This window comes from Aythya ferina, assembly GCF_964211825.1.
Source record: "Aythya ferina genome assembly, chromosome: 4".
In the NCBI taxonomy this organism is placed as follows: domain Eukaryota; kingdom Metazoa; phylum Chordata; class Aves; order Anseriformes; family Anatidae; genus Aythya; species Aythya ferina.
The window spans coordinates 49405138-49427651 of record NC_140300.1 but is presented as its reverse complement, the minus strand read 5'-3'; the positions used below and the strand labels follow the sequence as shown (position 1 = coordinate 49427651).

At 37.4% G+C, this 22514-nt stretch overlaps 2 protein-coding genes and 1 long non-coding RNA gene across 5 annotated transcripts in view; 1 reads left to right on the top strand and 2 right to left on the bottom strand.

The window, feature by feature from the left end:
- MARCHF1 (membrane associated ring-CH-type finger 1) overlaps positions 1–22514 on the top strand; it is a 404383-nt gene that overhangs the window by 33378 nt on the left and 348491 nt on the right. The gene's annotated exons all lie outside the window — the stretch shown is intronic.
- KLHL2 (kelch like family member 2) overlaps positions 1–22514 on the bottom strand; it is a 271198-nt gene that overhangs the window by 125914 nt on the left and 122770 nt on the right. The gene's annotated exons all lie outside the window — the stretch shown is intronic.
- On the bottom strand, positions 1066–22432 carry LOC311436208. Its single transcript, XR_014692672.1, has 4 exons — positions 22206–22432; positions 18796–18916; positions 17448–17577; positions 1066–4065 (listed from the first exon to the last, which is right to left on the bottom strand). It is a non-coding gene; the product is annotated as an uncharacterized lncRNA (long non-coding RNA).

Sequence of the window (22514 nt, the reverse complement as noted above, 5' to 3'; positions counted from 1 at the left end):
ATGAAACATTTTCAAAGTAATACAACTCCCATGCAGATATTCTTACTTCATAGTAGTTTCTCCACAGTTCAGTTTAAACATGTTTGCAGTCAAATTCTTAATTAAGAAAGATCTGAAGTATATGATGATCAGTTCAGAGGATCTCTTTGTGTGGAAATTTCTTTGCTGTTATTTGTAGTTGGTTTTTGTGTTAAAAGAGCCCACAAGGCAAAATCGAAATTAATCTTTACGTAATAGCAGCTTCTGCTTGCTGTAGCAACTTCAGGAGTATGAAGAACAGAGTACTTTATCACACTTCTTTTTAGGGGGGAGGAGGGATTTCAGGGCAACATTTTACTCTCTATACCATGCTTAGATAATATCCAATCCTGGTGCACTCTCCCCTTTATAAATCTTTATAAAGCTGTTCCTCACTGAGCATATAAGGTACAACACAGGAATTGAAAATGAAAACAGGAATTTCTCACTTGTTGTGAATATACTTTTTTAATTATTATTATTTTTATTTTTTTATTCCATAATTTAATTACTAAGTATGACATTTTTAATACACTTTTTGTGCTGGGAGGTTGGTCTCATATATCTTGTATTAGTCAAAGGACTGGAAAACTCACTGTAGTTTAGAATGTATGTAGAAACCTGGACTGTAATTCATGACAAGAACTGAAAGTGTGTGTTTGACTTGGATCTTCTAAGACACAATTCTGAGTTCTTAAGTGCTCTTTTATGTTTGTGTCAATGCTGAATGTTTTTTCCCCAGATATATATCAATAAACACATGAGTTATTTTGAATGAGAAAACTGGGTGAGGAACAGCAGTTTCTTTTTTAATCAAAATAAGTGCTTTGCAGGTTAAATAGCTTCAAACCAATGTTTTGAATAAACAATTAAATTAATTAAAAACCAAGGAAACTCCATTTGCTGTTACTTTCAAATAAAAAGTGCCAAAATCTGGATCCGCATCAGGTTCATTCATTCCAGAATGACTTGTACACAATTCATGAAATCACAAATGTCTAATCACAAATGTCTGTTTTCTCTTAAAAAGACACACAAAGAATAAAGTGATTATTTCATATATGTTCTTTCTTTATTGTAGTAAGTTATTAAAATAGTAGACCTTTATAATGTCACTCACCTGTTTTGTGAGTGCTTTATTTACTATATTATATGTTATACAACTTCTCTGAACACATACTTAAAAAATAGTTCAATGTGTAAAAACAAGGCAGGATATCTTTTCAGCAAACACTCTATATTTTGATATTTTAAAAATTAATTTCTCCTTTTATTTTATTTCACCTGTTTGACAGTGTTTTCAATACCAGTAACATTTACTGAGCCTTTGGGACATTAATGAAGTGGGAAAAAAAAAAAAGATAAACTTGTTGTAGCAATAATGTGTGTATTGGAGGAGACAGTTTATAGTCCCCAGGCCATTTAAAATACCATGCAACATTTTTTTTTTTGCATTGAAAAGACTTCCTAGAATAAAATGAAGTGTTTTATTATTTAAACTGTTGATTAAGATACGGAGAGATTTTATAACATTCTCCTACCATTCATCTTCAGTCAAATAACTTCATATCAGGGATTTTACCATGCTTTTTCCTTCTCTTTCCTTCCGATCATCTTTTTTTTAGAGAAAAATTTTGAATCTCCTTACAGAAAGACATAAGTATCATTTAATTTATCCACATGCCCATACTAGGAGAACAGAAAACAGCAACATTCCTTTTTTTTTTTTTTTTTTTTCCTGAAAGTGATTTCACTGTAAGAAGGTAACTGGTGACAGTAATAGCAATTTCTTGTAATTCAGCTTGAGCAAGCCTGGGTATCAGTAAAGAGTGTGAAGTACTACTAATAAAAAAGTGGAATGTGTGAGTACAACCTGAGTAAGAAGAAAGATCTATGAGCCACTTCCCATGAGAGGCAGTGACTCCCAGTGAGGTCCTGCACATACCACAGACATTTCCCTGTGCAAGATCAAACTGGACTCTAACTTCTGAATTATGTTTTTCTTTACGTTCAGAGTGAAAGGGGTACCAGTGGCTGAGATGCCTTTTTCTTCCCCAGACATAACTGATCACTTTCTAACACAGTGAGAAGAGGGAACTGGGATGCAGCTTGCCATGAGACACTGCTTTCAAGTTATCTTGCCTTTGTGTATTTCTGACCAAGGCCACTAGAAATGTATTCCTGGAATTGACTACCATTACCAAAAAGCAGTTATAATTTAGGCAGTGGTTTTCATAGTGAATTGATTTGTTTGGGGAAAACCATTTTTGTGTTAGCACAAGCTGAATACTTATCCAACCTTGGGATGACAAATGAAGTTGTGACAAAACATTACATTATCCTTCCAGCAAATGGATCTAGCATTGTTTTGGTCATGGATTAATATGCAACCTGATTATTTTTTCTAAATTACTGGTTAATATCAAATGAGGGGAGGGAGGGGAAGTGTAACAGTTTCACCTATACAATTGGTCTAGAAGGAGAGAGAGAATTTAATTTTGAAAGATTAAGTAAATTGTAATTCTTGAGATTTTACCTTTCTGTCACTCCCACTGTTTCATGATCCCTGTTGGTGGAGAGGACAAGTAGGGGAGGCAGGAGACAGCAGGAAAGTAGCTAGGGATGAAGTGTGGCAGTGTCACTGGAGAAGGTAGGGAGCTCAGCATGCAGTGAGATTTGGAGCTCTCTGCCATAGGTAGGGAGAATGTTGCATACTGACTTGCATACAGACTTGCATAATTGCTAAATATCTTAGGAGGAGGCCAGGGAAAGGAATGCCTGGTATGAAAAAAACAAGAATTGTTTGGCCCTATTTCAATCCTCCATTCCATGTACTAGCAGAAGACCAAGTATATGGATTCTGGTGATTTGGGGAAACTGTTGAGAGGTTCTGAAAGGAACTTAGCCCCTTTTCTAAGGGAAAAAAAAAAAAAAGTGTGATATGGGATCAAACGAATTTGGAGTTAGTGTTAGCTATCTGACAGAATAAGGCATTCTCCTTACTACCCTGAAAAACACTGACAGTCTGAAAATGATGCATCATAATTAAGCTGCTCTACAACTGCCATGTTAAGATTTGCTGTACAACAAGGTCAATTTCTTGATACTTTTACTCATCACTGTGGTGGGAAACTAAGCAAGTTCTCCTTCCCTGTGTATATTAAAACTTACAGCCCAACCAGAGCTCCTCATGTGCTTCCCCTTGCTTCTTTTTACTTATGCACAGAAGCAGCAGTGCTGGTGTAATACTCGTGCTTGAGACCTACAGGAAATGGATGGGATCCCAAAACTGCAGAAATGTTTTGTCTCTGTGAAGAAATGGAGGACTTAGTATCAAGATTGAGTTAGGCACCTTTCAAAAGCAGCAAATCAATCAACCTAATTTTCTTAAGACATCTTGTTAGCTTTCTAAATATCTGGGGTCAAAAACAGTATATGAACATAGATGCAATTATAGTGGTTAACTTAAAAATATTTGCCTGGTACTTTTCAGTCAGCTTTAGCAGCTTATTAATGTTAATGTAAATTAAATAACTACTATAATAGTGCTATACAGTCTTGTAGAAATAGTATCTTTTGATGTTCAGTTGACTTAACAGATAGAAGAGTAAACACACTGATCTTAAATATACTTTATACATGACTGAAAATCAGGGAAGAAACCAAACATAACTTCTGAATCTAGTTTCTCCCCTTAGTATGTAGAGCAGATGTGCTTTGTTAAAAAAAAAAAGCCTTGGAAGTTTTATTAAGGCCATGAAGTGTGGTTGTAAAAAGGTGCTGAAACAGCTTCATGGGTCATGGTTCATTAACTCTAATTGTCACGTCTGGATTCCATCTGATGGGTGATCAGGTCCTTCCTTTCTCACATCCTTTTTCTCACTGTCTTCAGGTGACCAGCTTCCAAAGCTACCTCTTTTAGAGGTATGTCCAGCAGTGGACCTGGGTAATAGTTCTTTTTCTAAATCACTTCAGTCATACTTGTACGCGCCTTTTTCTTGTTGGATTTAATCTTTTTCTTGTATCCTTCCTGTGTGGAGCATTCCTCTGGAGAGAACAGGATCATCATTAATGAAAAGCATTTTAGATTTAGAGAGATAGTTAGATTGTTACCTAAAAATTTTCCTACTTGACAAGACTTGCACACATACATTAAAAATAGAAAATGTAAAAGCCTTATCAAGCACCAAGTTCCTTCAGATTTCAGGCTTGATATGAGGGAGCGAAGAAGCAATGTTTTAAATACCACCCACATAAGACAAACACATAATTTATAGTATGTGGCCATCTGTGTGCTTCCCAAGTTCCTGTTTCTTTATTAGAATTAACTGTGTGCCAGAAGCAGAACATTAACTCTACAGGCAGTGGAAAAGACATGGGACAAGTAAAGAATGTTCCTCCCTTTATTTCATGAGGTTTGTGACTGTAAGTTATGTCATGATTGCTTGGTGTCTTAAAAAATGAATTAATGCTTTCCAACCAATGTCAAATAACACCTTTATTTTTAGCAGTAAATATATTTATATGGGCATAGAATTACCTGTTTTCCCTAACAGAATTAAAATAATCCAAAAAAATTTCAGAACCTGGAATTTACTTGGCTAGTTCCAAAGCACAAATAAAACCTCATGTCATAATAAAAGAAGAAAATAAAAACTTTTATTACTATGAAAGATGTCATTTTGTTAGATTTTTAGCTATAACTTAAAGTATTATAACTGTTATAACACTTCTCCTATTACTGCTTTTAAATCTATTGAACCTATTTACCTATAGACCCTGAAATTTTGAAGAAAATTCTTAAATCACTATTTTGCCGGTAATAGCAGACATACTCTTCTAGAAGTAGTGCCAAGATTAAATACGTGTAAGTGTATTTATTTTTTTCAGATCCTTAAAATGGTATCTATAGCATTAAATGGTTCAGTTATTTCCATGTTAAAGTTGTCATGTTTTTTCCTATTGATAAAAAGGTCTGTATTCCATTTTTGTTAATGAATTTGATTTGTTTTCCTTCAAAATACCACCAGTGTGGGATATTCCTGCCAGGGTTGTCTGATACTGATTTCTCAAAATCATATCAGCATTTACGTTTCTTTTAAAATATTTCCCTTATTGTAAATGAGAAGAAATGACACAGATAATCTGAGTGTCCTACTTCTCATTTCTGTGTGCTTGTTAAAAAGACCGCTTCACTAATTGATGAATACACTTGGCATTCAGACTAAAACTAAGGCATCTGTTAACATAGGCTATCTATGTGACCTGTGAACGTACGCACAGTATTATTCTGATTGTTCAGGTTTATTATGTGAGAAGTCTTTTAATTATTTTTGTTACAGTCCTAGAAAATATAATATGCAAAAAGAAATTTAAATCAGCCAATGTTTCAAAATGTTTTTGGTATTACTATTTTATCTGATCTTGTTATTATTAGGAAAATCTTTCTATTCTCTCAAAAAATCTGGTGCACTCTATCATATGAGCTTCCTATTTCATTTTGGAGTGTGTTATGTCAGCATTAATTTAATTACTTCTATAGCCTCTTCTTTTCCTTTTGTTTATTTTAAGTCAGGACCTAACTGGTCCATATTTAGCCAAGGCATGCTAAAATCATTCATCTGTAATTCTGCAGTTTTGTCCATAGTATCCCACAGGCTGAGACCATGAAACTGAGATAAAAACTGGTGGATCCTTCAACAATATCTCTGGTCCTTAGCCTCATCACACTTCTTTTTTTTTTTTTAATTATTTTTATCATCTGCAAATAGACATTTTCCCACTTTCTATCTGTAGGTGAGGAGCTCACTGGCCTTATTTTCTGTTCTATCTTCATTTCAACCTGCTGTGTGCCTTCATAATTTTCTTTAATAACAGAAGGAAGCGAGAGGTGTTTAAATAAATGTATAAACCATTTTTATGCAAAGCTCTCACTTCTTCAATCTCCAGCGTTAATTTACTTCTGCTTCCACTTTTGTTTTCCTCTGAGAAACTCAGCTAATTTCCTTCTTGTTACAGTTTCATATGTAGCCTAGTCCACGTTTTCAGATGTTTGACCTTTATTAGCTATATAAAACAGAAAACCCCTGAAATTCATCATTAGGGAGTTACTCCATTTCCAGTTCATTTCTCTTGGGCCACCATTTTTAAACAGGCTTAGAGTCTTTGCATGAGCTGTCCACGCTAAGGCTCTGATATCTGATCTATAAAACCTGCCATCAAAGAAAATGAGGCCAACATATATTTGACATGTTGCATAAATTTTCAGCTAGGAAAAATATTACATTTCCCGAGAAGAATGCTGGTGCCTTTAGATGTTGTGAAGTCTAGTTTAATTTTTTTTTTTTTTTATTCCCTCTCCATCTGCTCCTCCATACTTTCTCCATACTTGACTGGTCCTGAAGTCCTTAGGAGTATGGTGCTCTTACCTTTGAAATATGTACTTTTGTTTTTGCAATCTTCAGAAATACAGTTATCCAATATTTAAAATATTTGTCTAACCTGTCTTCTCTTCTCCTATATTTGAACAGTTACTGGTCTCAGGTCTGTGCTCTTAGCAACATAGCAACATGCCTTTTTATTAAATTGCTCTTTCTTTGGGTGAATGATTCTTATTTGGCTATTTTAGGCTACAGCCCATATCAAACATTGCCAATTCCTGTTAGCAAGACAAGTTACAGATAAGGCTTTGTACTTTTTTGTATGAGCGTTCTTAACCTGCCCCCAGTGCACGGGAGGTGCTTTTAGTTTGTATCTCAGTGAAAGGAGTTTTCAAAACCCCTGTGTTTAAGATACTCAAGTGTAAGTTCATACGTAGAGGATCTACACTACCAAAAACCTATCTGTCCCATTACACAGCAGTTTGAGCACAGATGTATGGCATTTTTCACAAAAATCTACCCCCCCTTTCCTTGCCACTCTGCCAGACACAAAATATGTATGGAATTCAAGGCTATGTAGTGAAAAACATAGGAAACTAAAAGAAATCTGATTTTATTTTGAAATTTGTCTCCAAAATTCCATGCAGGTCATGCAAAAGCATGCTTAAGGTCATTTATCAATGCTTCTACAGCTGTCTACTCTCCACAGGTACTGGTAAGTACCAGCATGGTGAGAGTTGCCTGCGTTCTGTGGAGGCAGAGGTTGAACAAGAACCCATGGGAACAGGAAAGGTCATCAGAGCCAAGCAGAAGCATCAACTACTTTGGACACTCACATTTCAAGTGTTTCTAGCTACAAAAACATGTCAAAATGAGTCTCAGTATGTCCTCATGCAGGTGATTTTGCAGTAGGGCACAAAGCCAGAAGAGATTCCTGAGATTCGAAAGTTATTTTCTTCCCATATTCTTTCAGGTATGAATTCTCCTACTCATAGAGAACCAGGAAGCCTCTATCCTACTTGCCAAACACAGTCCTCAAAAAAAAAGACACCATTTCTAACCACCACTCACACAGATGGGGTGCAAGATATCATGTTACTAAAATTCAGAGGAAAAAGTAGAAGTGGTAGACAGAGAACAGGGTGTGATGGAGTTATCTTATTTATTGCCTACTTGCAACCCAGAATGTTGGGTTTGTAATCTGGAAAGGACTCCTTAACCTCTCTTGCACTTACTCTGCTATATATTTAACAGCAAAATATACCTCCCAAAGAGATGAAAACTCTTATTTATATCTGAGTTTAAGAAAGTCATCCAATCCACGAGTATTACCCAACAATTCAAAAGCAATTCTGTGACTCCAATATGGATTGAGTTTAGTCCTAAAATAATATATAACAGTTCTTTAGGGATTCCTGGGAAAGTCTTAATGTTCCATTCTAACTCCCACATCATTAGTTTGAAAACATAAGGCTGTTTTTTCTTTCCTTTCTATCCTCCCTTGTAGTGCTTTTCAAAGGTGGCTTATTTTCCCTGAGTTTTGCCACAAAAGGGAGTTGGTAAATTTTAAAGTCTATGTGTGGGGAGGCAAGGAGCAACATGAAAGCATCCTGGTAATGTTTTTGTGTGTGTAGGGGGGAAAGACTTGCTGTAGGCCTATTAGGTTTCTCCAGAATTTTTCTCAGAAAAAAAAAAAAAAAACACAAACAAAAGACAAAAAAAAAGACTGTCTTGCCACTAATGACCTTACCCGTTGGATTTTGTGTTTAAATTTGATGCACTTTCTTTGAACACAGACATTTCAGTCTGATCAGCACAAGGCATTCCCTGCTCCTGTTACAGTGCTAGTTCGGAGTTGAAATCCTGAATTCAGCCTTCACTTGACAGAGCAGTGACAGGTGATGCTTTGGAATGGTGTTTATGCTGAGTGAACTGGAGGTAGGAAGGAACAGCACTTGCTGCTACGGGGCTTTCCTCCTGCCAGCCTCATGGAGCAATCATCCAAGCACCTGATCTGGTTCTCTACACTGCTTCCCTAGAAACATTCTTCTCCCTGGGAGTGTGCCTCCTTCAATGCTTTCTGCCTTACTGCAGAGTTCTTTGGCATAACTCCTTAAGTGGAACAGGAGCACAGCCACTACTTACATTATAATCACTTAGCAGGTAAGACCATTCCTGTAGGAAGTGGAAAACTTTTCAGTGCCTTCCCTGCAGGAGCCTAAATACATCAAAGAAAGTGCCAACCGCCACATCATGATCTAAGCAGAAAGAAAAATCTATCCTCTTAAAAATGTGCAGAAAATCATTAAAATTGAATAGGCTTCTGCTGTGGTTTGTGCACTTGCCCAGAGGACAGTGCACAAGGATGAAGGTCTATGTTGTTCTTGTTTTAAAGCCTATTGGAAATGTTCTTCAATCAATAATATATGAATGAATAAAGCTGATGGAAAAGTGTGGATCCTGCTTGATGTTGGGGATGGGAACCAGGCTACAGAGCCATCTCTAGCTCCACAAAGCCTGCCCTGGAGTAATGCAGTGGATCACTTCAGCTGGAGCAGCAGGGCACGTTTTCACAGCATGGTGACTGGAGGAGCTGAGGAACTGAAGTTTCCCGCTTTCCAAACAAGCACCCCCTAGCTTTTATTTAGAAGGAGAAATAGCAAAACCAAACACCACTACTTGCTGTTATGCAAGAGGGGTGAATCTTCTGAAAAGTAAGGTCAGGTTGTTTACCTTGCTCTGGCAACTCTGTGTGCATGTGCAGTCACGGAGCCCTGCGTTAAGAAGGCAGGTCGTGCCTCCAGGGCAGCCCTGGTGGGTCCAGCACATGGTTGGACTTGGGACCCAATGTTGTGCACAGCACCGCATCTGCCCAGATGTAGACAGACTCCTGCTAAACACACAGGGCATGGGACGTGCTGCATCTGCCCAAAACGTACATCTCTCTTAGTATCCTCTCTGACTGACCATTAGCAAATACTGAGAAAAGGAATTAAAGAAATAAGCTCAGTGAGCCTTCCCCAGGGCATCCTCTCTCATGAGGTTTAGGAAGTCCTCAGATGTTTAGAAACTTTTTTGTTTGGCAAGCCCAGACCTGCTCACAGCAGCAGACATGTTCATCTCTGGGATCAGGAGCCTAAAAGTTAGGGGAACCAAATCCTTCCTCAGCTTTGATTCCAGAACTTTTCTGGCTTTTTTTTTTTTTTTTTCTTTCCCTTTTTCTTTTTTGTCATCTTCATCCATCTCTTCCCCTTCTGGCCTCTATACCTTTAAAGACTTTGATGCTCCTAGCTACTTCAATTGCAGATAAATTAAATTCAACCAGAGGAACCCCTATGATTATTTCAGATGAAATGCATTCTTTTACTTCATTATTCAGCAATAACCTTCACATTTTCAGCTCTAAGGCCACATCTTTATTGCTCTATTGCTCTGTTGCCGTATTTCACCATTTACTGTAGTTCAATCCCGCATAGGCTTTTCTGTTACTAAATAGCTGCAGCATGGGTGGTCCTATACAGTTTTCCTTTGAACAGAGTGTAAAATGCCCTGTTTCCCTTATGCAGTGACAGTCTGTTTTTAGCAGTTCATCTGCAAGTTCTGCTCCAAGCTATACTACTCCCAAAAAACACCGTAAGTCTTGAGATGAATATATGTATGTGCACATATTTCTAGTATAGAGGATGTTATAATCAGACATCATCAACATTAGCAAGACTAATTCCCTACCATTTTAACATGCTTTGTTTTAAATCATGAAATTAGGAGCTTAATTATAATATAGTCTCCCACCTGTCATTATCTTCAAACAGTTGAATGCCTGGGGTACTTAAATTTTGAGAATGCCCTCTTAAAGTTAATCTTCCATTAGCTGTAATAATCAGTTTTAAATAAACATTTTCTAATTTTGATTTAGAATGGAAAGTTGTCCTTCTGAGAATGAATCACATATACTTTTATGACTGATTATGGTGAAAGGAGCAGTCTTTGACAGTTAATTATTCCATCCCATGGACAAAGCAAAAAATAAAATAAAATAAAATAAAATAAAATAAAATAAAATAAAATAAAATAAAATAAAATAAAATAAAATAAAATAAAATAAAATAAAATAGACTCCCTAAAACTAACTGTTCTGCTGGTTTAGAGTTTGAAAATACTGACCTCTAGATCAGAATACATTAAGCATATGAGTTGTGACTGCTGCTGCTGGAAAGAAATAGATACTAGACTTTCAAATGAATGTAGGTCACCAAGTGTTGTTCCCAAGATGGAGAAGATGGTTTCTTTGTGATGAAGGAAAGGTTAAACATTAATTCCCCAGGTTTCCTTCTGCAGATCTAACAGTGTTGTTAAGCACTTTGATTTTCCCTAGTAAGAACAAGTGTATAGCCAAATCTTTTTATTCCTGAAATTGTACTTTGTAAGTTTTGTAGGTAACCTACAGGTAAGGATTGATGAAATTGTGGTGTTTCCGTGGAAATACGTGGAAAACTTTATTACGTTATGCAGAGTTTTCCTGTTTAAGAATTAGTTAGGAATTCCTAGTAATTGTTTAAGAGAATTCATATTACATGATGAAGTCTTTCTTTTTCCTTGGTATTTTGTTCTCCTGTGTAATCAGATTTTACTTATTTTACTTCTTATTTTACTTACTAGTACAAAACAATGCTCTCAATGTTATTCTTTTTTTTTTTTTTTTTTTTTTTTTTTTTTTTTTTTCTTCGCAGTGCTCAGGATCTGGCCCTTATCCTCTTGGTTCTCTAAAGTAGCAGCTGATGCACAACATTTATTGTTTCCTTTGGTGGACTTTGGCAGTTTTAGCTGATGTCATTTTTCTAGAAATAATCTGTTCTTTGTAAATGTGTGATCATTGAGCTTGCTTGAGCCTTTATTTTTATAAGAAAGAGAAATAGAAGGGGGTTTGTCTGCAGACTTGTGTGCTTGCAGTATTCCTTGTGGTTAATGACTTTACAAGGCTTAACAGCAGTTCTTAATCAAGAGAAATTCTTGTTAGAGAAATCATGGAAATATTAACATTTCCTAATATATAGCATATTGGAAATATTAAAAATATTCTAAACATTTCAGAGAACAACAAGTTCTAAAGTGCAATTACTATTTGCCTTTTTTACTGTCCAAGACATCAGTACTCAAATCGTTGTAGAGATTTACAGAGGAATTTTCAAAATGATCAGATCAGAAAAAATGAACATTATGGTCACTATTCTTAAATATCAAGGATAGGAAATGTATTAAAAATATGCAGTTTCATTTCCATGTAATTCTTTGTTGTTTTGTTATTATATATTTTTATAGTTCTTATGGATATAGATCCCATGCACTCCATGTGAGCAAACTGAGATTCAGTCACTTATATGTGAAGGAACTGTGTGTAGTGCTGGCATCCTCTAGTACCCTCTGGCTGTATAAAAGGTTCCCAAGATCTAGATCTGATGATCTTTACTCCAATTTCAAGCTCTGCCCTGTAGGACAGTTTTACGTGACACACTGTTCAGTGTGTGTTGAGGGGATACAGTGTTCCCCTGTCTCTTAACTTCCTAAAGAAGTATAGGCCAATGGCTCAGGCTATCCCCCAGAAAATGCTCTTAATGAAGAGCTGTAAGAAGGGTTTTACTGACCCTTAGGTATTTCAAGACCATCCTTTCCCAGCTTTAAAGGTGCATTTCTCACATGTGTAGAATCATCCCTCTGGCAGAGAAATGCTATGAAATTATGCTGTTAGCTGACACTTCTGAGACAGTGATACCTGGGTCTACGGCAAGGGCTTTATTCCCTAAGTATTTCCCATCCCAAAACAGAAAATTAGATGGTAACTCACTTCCTTGAGCAAAGACATCAAATGTACTTTAAAGTTTAGTGTTTATATGTTTTATTCATATGTTTATACATTTTATCTGATGACAGATAAATTTTATTCAAGATACCTAAGTGGTCTCCAAAGCACAGGTCAGATAAAGTTCCCTAGTCTGAGGTATTTTTCTCGGCTGATCAGGAAGGCAGGCTGCCTCTTGCTTCTTCTCTCCTTCATGCAGGGGAGCTTGCATGCCTACACAGTGATGGCCTCCTGGCAGCAGGCATCAGAGCCTGTCCAGCAGTCTATCTAACCTCACACACTCTCCTGGAAAGGACATCCTGCCATTCAAATCCTCTCAGGTTTGTGAATGTCCTTAAACTGACCCAGACTTCCTAATTCGTTGGTGACTATGGCAGAAAAAGGGCTGCTACTTTTCCATCTGCTTGCTTACAAAGGTTCGATGCTTCATTACCCAAGCAGATTGATGAGTGTCGTGCCAAGTCCAGAGAGATGCTGAAGTTCAGAGCTGTGCTTGCAACTCACCTTTCTTACTAACTTCCCAGCCAGCATCTCTCCTGTATGGATAGCTAGACATCAAGTTTAGGGTATTCTGAGTCCTCAGGCTGGAACAAGTCATTGAAAAACTGAAATATGTTTTTAACACAGTCAGTGTGTCTCCTGTACTTTTGCAGAAGGATGGCATTTACCACGAGCTTTACGTCCACCTTTTTAGTTATGTGGATCCCACAACACGCTCTTAAATACAGACAGAAACCTTCCTGAGATTTCTGTATTAGTGGCAGAGTTATGGACTTTGTGCCAGTGGGGAGGGTGAAGGCATTGGGGTGCCTGTGTAAAATAAGGCGTCTTGAAGAACTTCAGTCATTTTAATTTAAACAAGTTTTAAAAATAATAGCTTAGTATAGGCCATCCTTCATTCGTTGGTTTTATATGTATAATTGCTTTTCTTTCTGGCAATAAACAACCCAGATTTATGGATGAGGAGAAATAGATGTTAGGGGGCAAGGGGTATTTCTTGCCAGTAGCTTCCTTACTGTGTTGCCATTTGGATTATGTAGTGTAAATGGAGCAAAATGGTAACTTTATTCCACTGAAATTCAATTTGTGCATATGAAATGAAGTTTCCCTGAGGCAAAAATCAACTAAGGCTGTAGAACTCCCCTGCACACACCTGTATTTGGAACAGCTTGTCACATAAAGAGGTATGAATGGCGAGACAGGCATTTTAATCTTCAGACTTGAGATTTCAATGCTAACAGACACTGCTGAGAGCAAGGTTTCCAGGAAACCATGTGTTGCTTCTGGTCTTTGCAAGATAATTCTTCTCTAAATAGCACAGCTCGTGGTTTAGGATGACTAGAGAACTCCCTCCAGTGGGAGATTTATTGCATGAACTCTGTTTGAAACTGTGCTCTTCTAATGACTGTCTCTTTGGTGGCAAATGCATTATAAGTTATTGTGTCTTGCTCCCTTTTACTTTTGTACAATAAATCTGTAATATTTTATATTTCTTAAAACAAAACTCTGTAAAGCACACTGTGCTTTGCTTTGAGGCACTGTGGTTTGGTTCATTTGGGTTACAGGCCAAATAGTTAAGGAATTAAAGTCCAGGCTTACCTGCTACACAAAGGAAAGAACCAGAAGCCAGGCTGCTTCCTCACAGTTATTGCTTATAGAGGACAGCACTGGGGCATGAAACTGGTGTTCCATATAGGTTGTGGGTTTAGCTTCTCCTGAAAGGGCAGCTGGAAATAAGTGCTGCAAGCTCCTTTGGAATGACAGACCTGCTACAGATCTCCGAGCAGCTTATATTCTTGTCAGCCTTTGCTCTAGTCTATGCACTGTACCTCTGGTTGCACCAGATGTTAGCCTGTAGACCTCTACTTACAAAGAACAATAAGTAATGTCAGCAAAAAAAGGTTCTGTAGTCATGTAATGAATATTTTTTTGATCTTACATATAGGGTTTCTGTAGGATTTGGTTTTGAAGCTCTTCCAGAAGTGCTATTATGCATACTATAAAGATAAGGACACATGCCTTATTTTAACCGTAATTTTCTTAATTGTTTCATGCTCCTGAGGGTTATGATTTGGAGATACACATCTTTTGACAACAAAACAGGCAGAGAACAGGTTTTGACTATAGAAATTTCCTGATGGCAGTTCCAGTGAGGCACTTGGGCATTTTTTAGCAGCGTCCATTCTTCACTGTGAAGACGTAATTCCTGCACTTCTTCAGTGTCCTTCGAGTATCTCAGTTGTCATGTTAGTGGGAATTTGTCTTACTAGGGTCTCACTTGTCACTCATGTCTCACTCATTTGTCAGATACCATTTTTCTTTCTGAGCAGGGAAACCTTGTTTATTCTAAGCAATCATAGAATCAAAGTGGCTTGGGTAGGAAGGGAACGTAAAGCCTACCCAGTTCCACCCCCTGCCATGGGCAGGGACACCTCCCACCAGACCAGGTTGCCCAAAGCCCCATCCAGCCTGGCCTTGAACATTTCCAGGAATGGGGCATACACAGCTTCTCCGGGCAACCTGTTCCAGTGCCTCATCACCCTCTGAGTGAAACTTGTATGAATATGTTATGTTTACCGTCACATGGATTACTGCATGAGGATAATTTTACAGAACTCCCAACTCTGGCAAGGATGCAATGTGATCTACTTACTTACTATACAATGCCATGATTGAATACTGTAAAACAAGGCCAGATTGTTTTTTTTTTTTAGGAAAATTTCCCTTATAAATTTTTTGGGAACCTTGAGAAATTCATTATACTATTTCTACTTCTCATTTTCCTTAATCTACCTGGATAGTTGGAAGATACATGCAATGGTCTATACTGTGGGAAAACCATCATGCAAACTTCCCAGCCACAAGAGAAAATAAAACAAACAAACACATCTTCTCACAAAAGTACAATTTTCCCCACCTAAATTACTGTATCGAAATAACTGAAGTTTAGATGAAAATCCTGCTGTAGCTCTTCTTTTCTGTTCAGATAACATGCTATATGGAAGTCAAGGGAAACTGCCCCCTTTTGGCTGTTTATAGAAGATACTGACCCAGTGTCCAACTGCTGTGTAACAGTAAGCATGCCTCAAGTCCTTTGCTGACCAGCTCCTGACAAAAGCATCTAAGTGACCCAAGCATCACTTAGGTTTGAATCGAGGCAGTGTTTCTGATATGACACTCATCAGTGTTAGCACAAGGGGGATAATAGTTTTCATTCTCCTCTTGCTACTGTCTTTTAGAAAGCTGGCTATGTTTTAGATTTTCTTTCTGCCAATCACTTCTCTAAAAGTAGAGTTTAAAAAACGTGGTTGCAAGATGCTATTAGTGCAGGAAGACATTGCCTGAATTCAGGGGTTATTGTGTTGGCAGAATAAATGCAATTTGCTCTCATTGCAGTTCTAACCAAGGTCCCCGGACACAAGCTGCCCTAAGCTGGAATGACAGACCTGGCTGTGCTGAGCATACCAAGCTCTGCAGGACGTTTGGCACCCACGAGCTCTTACGTCAGGACTCTAATATAGTGCTCAGCAGAAGTTTTAGCTTTCTCTTTGCAAACTAAAAGCATGGCCATGGGGGTAAAAACTGGACAGGTGGAAAGTTCTTGTGCAGTTTTGACACAGAAAATACTGCCAGAGCTACTCATATGCAATCCCTGTAGTAAATTACTGTGGAAGCTGAGGGCAAGGAAGGAGACCTAACCTTGTCCTTGCATAGCCCACTTGCAGGCATAGAAGTTTAAAATCAATATGATTCACTTCATTTCCCTTTCTAACCTTGAATGACATATCTCAGTTACAAACAGGTGAAACAGCATCTAGTTTTCATCTGCAAGCCTGTGCAAAATTGCCCTGCAGATGTTTGCTTGTTGCCACAGGGAGCGTACACCTTGTCCGCTTCATTCCCTGGTCCCTGCTGGAGTGCAAGGAGCTGCTGTTCCTGCCATGGCTGTGCAATGGACCTCTCTCAGGAAAACCTGTTTGTGTCCATGCTGTCTGAATGAGGTCAGTTCTCATGGCAACCATACTTTGCCCTCAGAAATGTGCGTTGTTTTCTAACGCTTTCCCCTTCTGTGTAGAAATTATGTAAAATCCAAGGCAGCAGAAGGGTAAGAAAGAAAACTACTTGGGATGCGGGCTGCAGAAGCAGTGATACTTATTTACCTTCATGCGGATTGCTGTTGTTTTACAAGCAATCAAGCAGCCTGAAGTTTTATGAGACAACACACATTAAGAACAGTCCACTGGTGTTGCTCAGCAAAAAATCCATACGAGAGGTATTTAGACAGAAACCAAACTAATGTAGGTTGAGTTACGATCAGATAGGGCAGAAACCAGCAGCTGTATTGCTGGGTGCCTTATTCCAGTCACCCCTTCTTTTCCTCCCCCTTGCCTTCAGTGTAAAGTTGGGTAGGACTGGGGTGATCCCATGGGAAGAGGAGAGGCTGTGCTTTGTTGGTGGGGCTTGCCAGAGCTTCCTCTGACCAGCTCTGCTCCAGTGCCCGGCAAGGCTCCTGCCAGCAGGGGATTAGGGGGCATGGCGATGACTGTGGTAACAAGAGAATTCCCTGCTGATGTTGTAAGGTTATGTTAAATCTCCTTTGTAGATCTAGCAGGGGATTAGGTTGTTCTCCCCCCTCACATCCACAGATTTCAAAACCTTTTAAAAGGGAGACAGACACCCTCCGTGCTTTGAATGGCATTTTTTTTGCTCTTACAAAAGGGAGCAAGGACTTGGCCTCAGCCTAATAAAAATAAACATTTACCTTGATTACAAGAACATCCCCAGCCTGACTGTTTTATAGTGCCTCCGAACACGAAGCAGAACTGTTGCTAGGGAAAAAAAAAAATAAAAATAAAAAAAAAAAAAAAAAAAGCAAGCTCCCTTGCAAAGAACAAGCACTTATTCATTGGGAGGTTACTTTCAGTGCTGCTTTGAGCAGTCTGGCACAGCTCAGGCTGTGTGGGGAGATGGGGCTGGAACAGCCCTCGGTCTCATACCTTAGCGCAATTTCTGTGCTTGTGACTTTTACTGATAATGTAACTGATTGCTCTCTGCTCTCTGCATGGTACTTGTGAAACTGAAGTGTCGTGTACTACAAGTCTACCAGCAAGATCAATCGCAAAACCTATAATTAGAATACTAGTTAGTAAAAGCTGTAAACTACTGTATTTATTTTAGATTATTTCATTTACCTTCTTTGTTGTCATGGGGATCACTGTAGATAGATGCCAGGGTAAACAAGGAGAAAATGACAAAAGCCAGCAGGATGAAAGCTACTTCAAGGTTTGTGAAAGGCAGCTCCATGAACTGTTACTGCTCCACCTAGGAAAAAGTGCAAACTGTTGGCTCTGCTGGTGTTGGAGAGGGATTGCTCTCCCAGAGAAGTCAGGTCTTTAGTCAGAAGGATGCCAGATCCTGGTCTAACTGGTTAAGTAACTTCAGCAGGTAAGGGAACAATGCTGTCGCTCATGCAGGAATGCAAATTTAAGCCCTTTTACTTACTAAGTAGCACGCACGTAGAGTTTGCTCTAGGAGGCGTTTACAGCTTGCTTTTACTGTTACGAGAGCAGCTATTGAAGTAATGCTGCACTCAGCTGGATACCTATCTGTCTATATCCTATATATTTTATATATTTCTAAGCAATGTGTGAATCTTTCAGCATAGCAAAAAATCCTTATTAAAACAAAAAGTATCTGTAGGATAGCGTAGATTTTCTTAGCAGTAAAACTTGTAGTACACATCTACACTACATTCTGTGTAGAGGAAGGTTTAACGTGTATGAGAGCAAGCCCCAGCATTACCAAAGCAACGATCACATTACCAGTCAAGCCACTGTCAGCAGTTAGTGAGGAAGTTCTGAAGTCAAGGGAAATGTAAAGTGTTCAGTTGCTCACAGGATTTAGGTCTAAAAAGCAGCCTCCCAGAAGTCTGAAAACCAAGGAGCACATTTTTACAGAGAAGTTGTGTAGAATTGAAAGCAAATCACGACATTGAAGCAGCTTGTAGTAAATAAAGTGAAGCCAGCACTTACTGATTGCCAGGAATTTGTGTGTACAGTCCATTGGGGTTTCTTCATAATCATCACAGTTTCATAAAATGATTCAGGCATAAGTCAATCACTTAAAGCTGGAAGGATCTAATGCATCTTGGTTCCCTGAGGCTTTGCAGTTGCTGCCTTCCTCATGGCAGGTACAGTACACACCAGGCTAGAGACTCCCAGGGACAAGTGGTGAAAGTGCAAGGAGCAGGCACAGAGCTCAACACATTTTTTTTTTCTTGTACCTGCCTACAAGATGCAAGCAATATGCATGCAATCTGACACAAAGAAGTTATAACAATGCCATTTAGGCAGACAGGACTGGAGTGTGTACATTGTAAAGCATGTTGCATTTTAAGCCCTAGTAAAATATTAACGTAATTGTAAACAAGATAAGAGACCCAGCTCAGTGAATGGATCTGTAAGACTTTTAAAATTCAGATCCATACTGATACAAACAATAATTATTAGAATGAGACGGCTACATCAGTAAAAACCATACCTGTACTGATTCAGCTTCTATGAAAAATGGTCCTTTTGAAGAATCTTTCTGATCACTTTGGGAGTTATTCTGTATATTATTGATTTCTAAAGGACAGGTATGTTTGCTGCAAAATTTTGGTCTGAAAAACACAAATAGCATTTATATAAACTAAAGCGTCAGTCTCCTCTAATTGTATTAGCTACATGCTGAGTAAAGAGGATTTCTAAACAATCAATTTTTAATATTATTCAATTATTATTCAATTATTTTAAAATATAGGTATGTATGATGTACTAGGTACTTATCCCATTTTATTCAATAAACGTAAGAATGATCTGTTCCAATCAGACATGAACTTACACCTGTGTTTCTTTTGAAAAATATCTTATTGGCTGACTATATGCATGTTTTTTTTTTCTATACAACAGGTAACATATATGTATCTGCCTGAATCTAGATATGGATTCAAAGCTTACAGCTTTTCCTATATAGGGAGTCAAATTCTTCCATTATCCCATATGTCAATAAGGTTAATTTATCTTTCATGCACTTCTTAGCTGGAAGAAATAAATTAGTATGCAATTAAAGAAGGATCCCAATTTATGGAAGTTCTCTACAGTTGATGGCATTTTTTGATACATAACTGTCTACAAGTTCTTTCAGGAAAGTTAGAAGCCAAATGGATATATTTTGTATAGTTGTGTATATATGTATAGTATATTCATTTATTTAAATGATATTTTGACCTATACATCATTGATCAGTTAAATATAATCATAAAATCGTAGACATTAGGCACAAAGAGAAAAATCTATCTGAGCAAAGTAAAAGAAAAATGCACAGATTTTACTGATAGTTGGTAATGCTTTTGAAAGTTGTGAAGTCCCACTGAAAGTTGTTGGCGTATAAGTTCTTTAACTGTCTAGCACAATGCATTTTTTTTTCCCATCATTGGCAGTATGTCTTTACGTGGTTGTCATACCTTTAGGACAGAATACAAGCAGAGCCATCTACTGGTGCTGAGGTACAACAAACATTACAAAGAGTGAGCTGATAAATGAGAAAAAAGTCATAAACACTAAGACATGTTTAAAAAGTGTGTGCCTTCATATTTCTTAATTCTGGATTAGGACAATTTTATTAACAAATATATGCAGCTGTCAGAGTAAATGTGTCATTTGATTTAATATTACAAACCACAAAACATTATCATAAATTATTATACTGCAGTGTTAATCTATTTATACATTGTCCATTGTCCACTGAGAAAATACCTTATCTGTCTTCTTGGAGACTAGTCATTGGAGACATGGTCAATGGAAGACCAGAATATTCTGCCTGTGTCCTATGTTTGTCACGAACAGAGAAATGTGCAGTATTTGTGAAAAATAGAAGGTCTATGCCTAATTGAAGTCTTAATACTTTATGGAAGCTTTACAAGTAGACACAAATTCTGGTGAGATACCTGTAATAAAGCCAAAGAACACAGAGGGTTAACCCCTCGTATGTTTCTCTTTTGTGACTGAAAAACTGGTACCTCCTCTTTTGAATACTTAAAACAAAAGTAAAACTACCAGACAAACTGGAATCAAGTGCTAAAAGCTGTGAGTGAATAAATTCCATATGTTTAAGTTTATTTTGATCCAAGTAACATTTCGGAAAGCAACACATTCTTGTTTGACTCTTTACAATTTCCTATATAAAAAGAAGAGCTTAATAACTCTTTAGTTTTGTGACAAATACAATGCAAAGCTATTTTTTATAAGTCTCCCAGTGCTTAGGCCATCTTTAAAGTTCAAGTTTCTTTTGGTCATTAAAGTCATACTACAGAGCCATGGAACATAATCATCATGTTTTCCTAACCATGTTTATTACCTTGTTTGACCGTGGGAAACAGAAATACATGTCTCAGGGAGGAACAAGAGTTAAAAAGAAAAAAAAATGAGGAAAGAATGAACTCAAAAGCAATCACTGTGTTTGGTGTCATCATATGACAGGAATCTTCAGAACAGTTATAGGTGCTGGTGTGCAGAAGAGTCTTCTTGTTCAGTAATATTGGGAAGGTGTTCCTAAATGACCTGTCATTCCCATGTGATCTAATATGCTGCCCCTATTTATTTGGAGAACTGTAAGATCACTCTACCTTTGTAAGATGCATCTTTTGCTTCTGTCATAGGGACTATTTCATATTAAGGTTACATGGAACCTTCAGTCTTCAGTGCTATGATTTTTGAGAAATTTTCCTCAGAGGCTGACATGCCTATCATATATTTTCAATAGAGGGAGACTTGTTTTAGGACAATGCCTTTTGAATATGACTAACCTAACAAAACATGGGTTATTCACGCAGTTCATAATATCATTTTGAAAGCAGACTGTAGTGAGCTGGATAGAAATGAGTAAAAGAAATTGTGTAGGTGTAGGAAGAGATGTTGGTAGGGACAAAATAAAGACAAAGGTTGACACCCTTGTAGAGAACTTGGACCAGCCTTCACTGTTACTATGTGTTTACAGGGACACTACTAAAATACTATAAAATTATACCACTTGAGATACAACTGTTGACATTTTACTGAAGACCAGTGAAACTCCAGATCTTTGTAATGAATTCTGATGGCTTTGGAAATATGATTAACTTGGAAAAGATAGGGAAGATCGATACAATTTTTGAAAGGATTTAAAAAAATATATATAAGTTTTATCTATAAAAACACTCTAAAGATGAAACCTAAATAATGTGCCTCATGATATACCAGTTCACCGGGCAGGGAAAACAAATCAGTGCCAGAGCTGGTATTCAGTGGTTGTGTAATGTTTCTTAGCCTAGCTTTTTCAACAAAATGTGTACAGAAAGTAGTTTAATGACTGGATTCTACAGAATTTTATTTTCTAAACAAAATTCTGGCCCTACAGGAATCTTTATAAAGTGGATCCATTAAACTGGTGTGGCTTGGACTTCACTAACTTGTAGCAGGTTCCTCCACAAAAATGGTTGTTGACTTGTGTGGGAAGACTAAGAAAATAAGGAACTAATAAGGAGTAAATGTATATATCACAGCTTTAGACAGGATGGAAGAAAAATGTGAGACTGAAAATAAAACAAAAATCCTTAATTTCTCCAAACGGGGCTTTTAACTTCAGAGCTCAGACAAAGATAGAACAGAGATTAGAATAAGAACTAAGTGGGAGTTGAAAATAATGAAATCTGTAATTTTAAGTTTTACTTTTTCCTCTTCTTTTTTTTTTTTCTTTTTTCTTTTTTTTCTTTTTTAAATCTATATGCATTTTCTCTAATCTAGGTTGTTTATTGGCAGTAAAAACAGTTGATGACTTTCTAGCTTTTCTATAGGAATGAGAAAATGAAATTGTAGAGAAAGAAAAGAGTACAGAACACGTAAAAATACAAAACAGACATATATTCTACATACCAACATGCCTGTTCCTCTCGTTGGGAAGTATGCTGGCAATGAAGCGAGAACTGTCATGAAGGATATTTCCACATTTAGTGTAAGATCTTATTGCTTTTGCTGAGGCACCTCCTTACACGTTGACACTGTTGTCATAGCTGTTGTTGAACACTTCTGAAACTGAACTGTGGACTTGACCCTGTAGATAATATACTCAACTCAGTAAAGCCTTGGAAAATTAGAAACGGCAATATCCAAACTTTAAAAAAAAATAAAAAATCTGCTTTAATTAAATTCCAGCTTTGTAAGTGGCGGAAAAGATTTGATCTC